Raw genomic sequence first — 9,696 nt, forward strand, 5'->3', positions numbered from 1 at the left:
GCTCCTGCTGAGTTTAAAGCATTTAATTTCAGATCCCATTCACCCCTTTTCTACTGTTTCCATCTTCATCTTATCTCAATTCATGAGATTTTTTCTATTTTACTGCTGCTTTTTTAAATACTTTGATAGTTTGATTATTTTTGTCAGACAGCAGAAGAAGTTTGCAAATAAAATGTGTTTCATAGCAAAAGTAAACCATTCAAAAGTGGTTATTTTCCTTAAATATGGTGGGTTTTTTTGTTTTACTGGCAACACTAATCTGCTTTCTTGTTAATTCTCCTCTCAGCTGCTCTGTCATCAGTGTCATGCTGGTTTGCTTTACAACAGAACCTGCCATTGTGGCCAAACACTGATTCCTTTCAGTGTAAAGCAGAATTACAGTGAACCTATCAGCCGCACTGACTTACAGGAACTATAGAGGTCATTCTTGAGTCATCAGGATGTTTATCAGAGGAGTGTCTGCACTCCCTGTGGGATAAATACAGGGAATTGTTATGCAAAGCAGACTTTCATCCAGAATAGATGAAGCTCAATCCTCTCAGCGCAGAGCTTGGTGGCTTGTGTGTGTTTGGCTCTAGGTATTGGAGGTTTTAAATCAAATCCCTCTTTAACTGGACCCTCATCCACTTACCTAACGCTCACCTTGCACACACAGCTCACGCCTAAACCTCCTCTAATTCTATGTTATGTGTGTGACTCACCTAATATTTTCTACCATAAACTACTATTGCGAACCTGGTCACCCCATGGCCTGACAGACACGTCACAGCACCCACTTGGAGCAGAGTCAGCGAGAGGTGTTACAAGATGAGGAAGGTTTCCAAAGCTTAGCGCTGTACGAAGCATTGAAGGATTACTGAATGGGTCGTCATAGGCGCCATGGGTCTGGGGATCTGGTCCACAGCCTTTGTTGGAAAGTCAGTAAAAACTGCAGGCAAGCATGTAGAGAGAGGGACATAAATACAAATAAAAAATCATCACAAATGACCACAAGCAGATGATATAAGCGACCCTCGAAGACCACAAGCAACCACCATCAGAGAACAAATGGCCGCAGAGATATAAGAACAGAGAATGTCCACACATGCACAAAACTATCCAAAGAAAACAAAAAGGAAACATCCGTAAATATCCGTGAAATGGCCACAAACATACAAAGTATATTTAAAAAGTCTGCAAAAAAATGCAAAATGTCTACAACCAAATTCAAACAATCACAAACATACACTTGCTTTATAAAGTACACCTGTCAAGCTGCTCATACCTAATGCACTAGATATCTAATCGGCCAATCACATGGTAGTCAATGCTTTTAGACATGTAGCAGTTGTGGTCAAGATAGCCTGCTGAAGTTGGTCTGAGTATTTCAGAAACTGCTGATCTGCTGGGATTTTCCCACATCTCTAGAGTTAAAAGAAAGAATGAAAACATCCAGTGAGCTGCATTTGTCTGAGTGAAACAGCCAGATTGCTTCAAACGGAAAGAAATTTGCCATCAGCAGCATGAAAGCACGGATCCATCCTGCCTTGTGTCAACATTTACGTCTGGTTGTGGTGGGGCGAGTATTGTTGCTGATCATGTCCATCCCTTTTTGATCACAGTGTACCCATCTTCTGATGGCTACTTCCAGCAGGATAACACAACATGCCACAAACCTAAAACCATCTCACACCTGTGCTTTAAACGTAACATTAAGTTCCCTGTATTCAAATGTATCTCCACAGTCACCAGATCTCGATCCAATCAAGCGCCTTTCGGATGTGATGAAAAAAGAGGGTTCACGTAGAGCCAATAAATCTGACCTGCAGCAACTACGTGATGCTATCAAATCGACAAGGATTAAAAGAACTGTTGCATCCACGTCACAACAAATTTGCTCTGAAGGCATGATGTGTACTCAAAATGACCTCAAAAGAGAATATCCACCAAAAAGATGCAAGGAAGTCACAAAGACACAAAAAAGCCACATCAAAAGGAGCATCACGTGTGGTTATCTGCATTGCCAGGTCATTGAAAATTGAGATTGTCCATCCATCCATCCATCTTCATCTGCTTTATCCGGGACCGGGTCGCGGGGGCAGCAGCCTAAGCAAAGAGGCCCAGACCTCCCTCTCCGCAGCCACCTCCTCCAGCTTATCCGGGGGAATACCAAGGCGTTCCCAGGCCAGCCGAGAGATATAAGACTGAAAATTGAGATTGTTCACAAGGAAATCATTTCTGACAGCTTATGTCACCTGCACATGTAGACTTCTCACCCCATAAGTAGAGCTGGGCGATAGAACGATAACGATATGTATCGCGATATAACTTTTACTCGATAGAGAAATTAAGCTATCGCGATAGACCTCACCGCTCTTGTCCTCTTAAAAAAAAAAAAAAGGTCAGCCAATCCAAATTAAGTAGCGCAGAGCCGAACCAATCACAGCCGCAGCATCACGTCGCGTGGCTTGTTACGTACAGCACAAGTGCCAAGCCGCACGTGTGTTTGTTTGGGAAGCAGCCAGCGGGTAATGGAGCCAGCGCGTAATGGAGGAAATGAGTGTGCCGACTAGAAAAATCAACCGAGCGTGACCGAAGAGAAAACAGATGATGGTTCCAATGCCGGAGAGATTGTCGAACGGAAGAGCCATAGAAGTTCCGTAGTGTGAAGGTATTTCGGCTATTTCAAGTCTGACAAAAAACAGAGTAGCGTGCACTGTAAATTGTGCCGAAAGCAAGTCTGGAAATACAATAAACTGGTGCATGCGTCACACTGTGCGCCGCGTTATTGTTTCGGTGAAATGAATTTCTACAATACTGTTACTGTTAATTCTACTCTCTGCAGTGTTTAAATGCTTACATATACACACAGTTACTGTCCCTCCACACATACGACTCTGTTCTGCTTCTATGCCCCAGCTTTGTTTACTTTTCCCACCGAGGCTTCTAGACTTCTGATTGGCCAACATTTCTGCACGGTTAGGAATCTAGCGCCACCTGCTGCTTTGGCATGTTCATAGCAGCATTTTTCTTCATTTCTGCCTTTATGTGTGGACGGGATTATTTTTTAAAACGAAAACGGAAAATCTCCGTTTTCAAAAACACCCGTGTACGTGTGGACGTAGCCTCAGTCTCTGACTGGAAGCGCTAATTCGTCATTCGGCTTTTGTCAGACTAAAGTAACTGTTAAAACTGTTTGAAAAGCTCAGCTATACAACAAGGAGAGATTGAGAATTTCCTTTTAGTTCTCAGTTTATTTGATATTGACAAAAGTTAGTCAGTTTTGTCTGTTCTTCTGTAAAACAAACTAAGATTTATTTTTAGAATTAATATTTTGTTTCTAAGTGGAATTGACAATTTAGTCTGTTTCGTTTGTTCTATTTTGAAACTTAAACGCTTTAGCGGCTGCCTTTTGTGTAGTTTGCAATATTTGCCTTTTATTTATCTGAAAAAGTCTCATGTTCCTTAAGTACATCTACCCTGTTGAACTTATTATGGGAAATAAATATTTAAATAAAAACAAGCTGCTGATTATTTCACATTTTACTTGTGAGCAACGGCACATTTAAATCTTACAAATATAGTTATTTGGCTTATATCGTGATAGATATCGTTATCGCCTGAAATGAAAAAAACATATCGTGATATGAAAAAATCTCATATCGCCCAGCTCTACCCATAAGCAGTGATGTTTGTGGGATTCATGGAGCTAAGTTAATGTTTCCATAATGTGTTGTTAGTGTGCTCATTTTAAAAGTGAAAATGTGTTTCTTGAAAACCCTGCAATACCAAAATCAGAGGCCTGGGTGAAGTGAGACGGCGGCAGATGGAGTGCTGGATGTACATTCCCACATATACAGAGCACATAAGGACATGGACAGCTGCACATGAGCAGGCATGTTTGTAAAGCCAATTAGGCGTACTCTGTTCGCAGAATCAACACACTGACTAGACCAGCCAATAAACCAGATCCGCTGTAATCAGCAGACTGTCAGAGCTCTGACTGTACCCGACTGCAGCTTAGGTGAATCTCCCGTGGAGCCACAGGGTATTAGATGCTGATATGAGTTCTGTCAGAGGAAGATTTTCCCAGACCTTTGACTGGAAGTCTGGGGAGTTTGATTTATTTTCTGAAAAATGAAAAACAGAAATGTTTCTCTCTAATATTTAAGAACCTCAACCTGTGTAATTGTGTGTTTTTGAAGTTAGTCTGTCTTTGCACTGATGTTCTTTAAGTGAACTAGGGTGCCATGATAGCCTGGTACTCAATGATAACTGGGATATTGTGATAGAAAAAAGGAAGGAGAAAAAGATACATGTGTTTATGAAACTCAAGTTTCAAGTCTTTCAAGTTTTCTGTAATAATTTTTACAATATTATACCTATATTATCAAGTTAGATTTGCTGTTAGCCAAATTTTACTTACTCATGTTGGTTGGAAAATAATCTGAAGTTTATTTTTCCCCTCATAACAACTGTGCACAGGATGATTTCTTCAGATGACTCTTCATTTAAAAGGCTTCGATGCTTACAGTTATGCAGAGTCAGGCTTGGAAAGGCTGCTCTTTGTGACAGGTGGGTGCTCTCATACATGGGTGTAGCTGCCAGATGTCATCTAGGCTTCACCTCTGCTAAACCCGTGTCTCTGAGCTGGACCTCGTCAGTGTTTGTGGCCTCATAAGCTCTCCTGTGATATTCAGTTTGCATACTTGGATTATTCAAATGAATGATTAATATAATATGCTACATCTATACAATTTTTCCCACATTGGATATGACAGTAAGAGTTTGTATACCTCTATTAAAGTCTCCCTCTACAGCCTGTTGTTTCTTAGATTGTGCAATGAAACTGAATTTAAAACAAAACATAGATCGTCTGTCGTCTAGGCAACCACCAAGATCCCATTGCCTACAGACATTCAGTAAAATGTGCTGGTCATTGGAGAGTGTTAATAAATATCTTTAACTAAATATAAAAGTTTACATTATGGAAGAAGTTATGAATGAGAAGGTCAAATACTTTTCCACTAAAAAGTCATCGTCTACTTTGACTAGGGTTGTTTTTAACAACCATTTATTAAAACCTATGTTTTGCTTTTATTTTATTTTTTACTGCAATTCTGTTCGAATAGCTTTTATAGTTTTAATTCAACATATACTAAAAATAAAAGTCTTTCCTTACAGTGGGTTTGTGGGCATATTATTTTGAAATGTATCCAATCACAGCACTACAAAAGGCACAAAACCTGTGATGTCATCACATGGACACAAAGCATTTCACTACATGTTGTACCCCGTATGATTTTGTATGTGCCAAATAAAGTTTGTTTATATGTTTTTTGTTGTTTAAATGCATAAAGTGGGGAGAAATTCGGCCAACTTAAACAACTTGGTTGTTAAAACAAAGATAAGGCAGACGCAGAGAAATGCGGACGCAAACGCTGAAGCATCTAAAATGGCAGAAGCAAAAATGGAAACGGCCGTCAGACCAAAAATAAGGATTTTGCAAAGACCGAAAAATTAGCATGAAAACCCCAAAACCCCAAATCCTGAAACATGTCCTGTGGCACAAGCTCAAACAGAAGAAACCCAAGAAAAAAAAAGTGTCTGAAGAACCCAGAAGACCGATTACTCGGGCATATGCTCGGGCTCTTCTAGAAGCTCAAAACAACACGGCTGATGGAACAAACCAGAGGAATGAAGAAATGCAAGAAAACACCGAAGCAACTTCCGATAGGGAAGACCCTGAATCCCTCACAATTTCAGAAGCAAAGGAGGATATGAATATGGAGACAAAGGGAAATGCGAATAACCCCAGCCGGCAAAACCCTGGGCATAATGGATGGACTTGGCAACATCAGCCCAATCCCAGATTTAGACCCCATCAGGACAGACTCCAGTTTAATCCATGGAGTGAGATTGCTGCTCTCAGACATCAACTTCAAGCCTCCCAAAACCATCAGAACGAGCTTTATTGGAAACTGGTAGCTGCTAATAAGAGGGCTTCTTATTACCAGTCTAAGGTGAACAAACGTCATGCACAGACAAACTACGACAAAAAGAATGCATGAAGAAACAATTAAAGAGCTCATAGAGCAGCTGGAGGAGGCTTCTAATAATAAGCCTGATAACAGGGAAAAATAGGTTCGCACAAAAGACAACCAAGCAGTTGTCATACTGGATGACATTATCCGTGTCCTGCACGAAGATGTCAGCAACCCTACCACAGAGCAGTGCATGGATTCTTCAAAGCAAAGCACAAAGGCTTCACACATGGACTCCGTAGGCCTGAAGGAGGCTGAATTTGAGGTCCAATGCAGGACTCAACAAGAGCAGATAGAAATGCTCCAACAACAGCTCCTAGAAGCTCAAAACCAACTCAAAGAACAGGCGGTTAAACATAGGCAAGACCAGGAGACACTGAACATGGAAATTAGTGAGCTTAAATCCCAGGTCTGCTGCAACAAGGCCCTTCATGACATGAAGGTAGAGACTGATCAAGAGCTGAAAGCAGCCAAAGCGTCCTACCTTAAAATCACACAAGAGCAACATGAACAAAATTCCACCATTGCAAATGAAAAATCTGAGCCTCTGGTGGAAAAAGACGCTGGAGAACAGGACAAAGAAGAAGAGGACTCCCTGCTAAAGACTGCAGTGTCTGTACATAACTCTTTACAACAAACAGAAGACAGACAGAAAATGACTACTAGCAAGCCAGCTGAAGTCAAAACTGAAGCTAAGACTGTGCAAGAGAAAAAAACAAAGAAGAAGAGGAAGTGGGGCTGCTTGGGCTTTTTAGCTGTGCCAGTCCCAGATAGACAGATTAGACAATTGTGGGGGGAACAAATAAAAAAAAAAAAGGGAAAAAATAGATTTCATATAGATTTCTAATAACATACCATTTGATGTCAACATATTTTTGTTACATTTGCAGTGCTAGTGGTGTTATATTCTTATAATTCTGTTCATCTTATATCATCTTATATTCTTCTGCCTTGCTTCACATATTTACTGCTGCTTGGCTAGCTTTACTCATGCTTGCATCAGCAAAGGTAGAAACAGCCATGCATCGGCCAGTCTAAATACAAAACATTAGCTAAGTTATTGGCTAATGAGTGAGATGCTAAACTGAGGTGTAAAAGTAGAACATGTAATTTAAAAAAGAATGGTTGTAGCCACCAGACGCTAACAGTCCTCCTAGTAAAGACCAAACCAAACAAAAAAGCCTTTGACTGTTTTTGAGAGGAACATCGCTTTTTAGTAATGGGATGCAGAGTCATGATGCACTTCACTCAGCTTTATCACTCTCTGTGTTTATGCACCACTGTGCATTAGTTAATAATAACTTATGATTAAATTAGTTAATATTAATCTCTGTCTCTCCTTTATCCCATGTTCCTCCCCTTGTGCTCAACCGGTCGTGGCAGATAGGTGCCCCTGTCTGAGCCCAGTTTTTCCTGTTAAAACTGAGTTTTTCCTTCCCACTGTCGCAAAAGCACTTTCTCATAAGAAGTCATCTGATTGTGTGATTTTCTCTGTATTATTGTAGTTTCTATACCTTACAATTTAAAAGTGCCTTGAGGCAACTGTTGTTTTTATTTGCTGCTATATAAATAAAATCAAATTGAACTTAATCTTTCCATAATTTATAGAAAGCCTCTCATTTCAGTGTGGTTTGAAAAGAAATACCCCACTGAGAAACAGAAACGGAAACATAGTCAACAAATCAGGCTGTTACATTGAAGTCATGTCTTTCTTTCTTTTAAAAATGTTCTGCTGTTACAGAAAAGTGAAATTTCAGAAGCTATTTGCAAAATTCAAATTCAAAATTCAGGTTTTTGTCTCCTGGGTTTGAGTCGCTGAGAGAGCAGCTTTAGGGATATTGATGCAAAAAAAAAAAAGAGGCAGCTCACCAGCAAAGCAGCAAACAATAAATAAATCAATCAATTGAACTATGTGTTTACGCTTCTCTTAAACTTGTATGTCTTGTGCTGTACCATAGTCTCTCATTATCCGTTTAGGGCACTTTGTAATTATATTTTAAGAGCCATTTAAATAACATTTTATATTTTGGCATAATGACACGGATAAGTCAGAAATCACCGCAGATATTTTCTTCGGGACAAACCAAATAAATGTTTGGCTGTCACAGTAGAGGGGCAGTAACATTCCTAATGGAATCACACACACGCACACATAACTCTAATCATGCACAATTACTGCTGGCCTATATTGCTACATCCAAACCGCGTGACATGGCAGGATAATAGGAACATGACAATTTATGAGGAAAGATGAGGTCCTATTGCTTTGCCCCTGCTGTGTGTTTTTGTCATTCTGTGGTTTGTGATGACATCTGACTGTCACTGTGGATTTGAAGCAGAAACGGTATACTGGTGTTTCTCCATTTGTGCATTATTAACATGAATCTTTCTACATCTTCACATCTGACTAAAAATTTGTCAATCTTCTTTCACAGGAAATGATGTAGGTACAGTTTGAAGTTCCAGTGAAGTGTTAAATTAGATGCAGGAAAAAAACCACAAACTTCCTTCCTTCCTTCCTTCCTTCCTTCCTTCCTTCCCTGGTTTTATTTTATCAAGAATTTTGGTGGGTTTGCAGGCATCTTTGTTTTGTGTTGCTCATTACTTCATTGCTCACGCTTCCCCACTGCTGATAATACCGACACTACAGCTCATGGTTTCTTGTGAAATACATTAGTGGTTATGTCACGGCCAGAATGGCCAGTGTTTTTGTGGAGCAGACCTAAAGGCAGACAAGCGAGAGACGGAACTGAATCATTAACAAAAAGTGAGCCGTTTATTTTGGGCTGATGTCAAAAACAGAGAACAAGGCTAAACGTACTGGGAGCAGCTAAATTACTATGATAACTGGAACATGAAAGCAAAACTGAACAGGTATATGCGAAACATGAACCTGAGCAGTAGAAATAAAACTCTGTGACCAGTCGTGACTTGACGTGGAGACAACAAACAACCTGACAAAGAACAGAGAAGGAAAGAGGACTCAAATACACAGAAGGGTAATAAGGGAAGTGGAAACACCTGGGGAAACACAGCTGACACAAATGAACCTGAACACCACAGGGGAAACAAAACTAAACACACTGAACATGGAATACGACACACCTTCTCATTTAATGTTTTTTCTTTACTTTCATTCTACATTATAGATTCTCACTGAAGGCATCAAAACTATGAATGAGCACATATGAAATGATGTATTAAACAAAAAAGTCTGAAATAACTCAAAGCACCCCATCACTCTCCTTCCTGGTCAAACAGCCTGGAGGTGTGTTTGGGGTCATTGCAAACCGGATTGGATGGTATGTCGCTGCAGGATGCTGTGGTAGTCATGCTGGTTCAGTGGGCCTTCAATTTTGAATAAACCGTCAAGGTGTCACCAGCAAAGCACCCCAACACCGTCACACCTGAATTTGCAGTCTTTCTGCTTTTGCTTCAAATACAGGGACCAGGTCTGCAACCACTTGCAGTCTTCAAAGCAACTTTGGTGACAGTACTAAAAGTCCTTTGTGATTATAGGGGGATTAACCATAGAAGAAAAAATCCACTGATGAAACAACCCAGACATTCAGTATGTTCAGATAGCTTCATTTTTTTGGACTCATAATGTTGGACCAACTGAAGGAGCCCTGGATCTTAACGATGACATCATCGGTTTATATAAGGTAGGCAC

The sequence above is a fragment of the Maylandia zebra genome, linkage group LG8 (genome assembly GCF_041146795.1).
Source record: "Maylandia zebra isolate NMK-2024a linkage group LG8, Mzebra_GT3a, whole genome shotgun sequence".
NCBI lineage: Eukaryota > Metazoa > Chordata > Actinopteri > Cichliformes > Cichlidae > Maylandia > Maylandia zebra.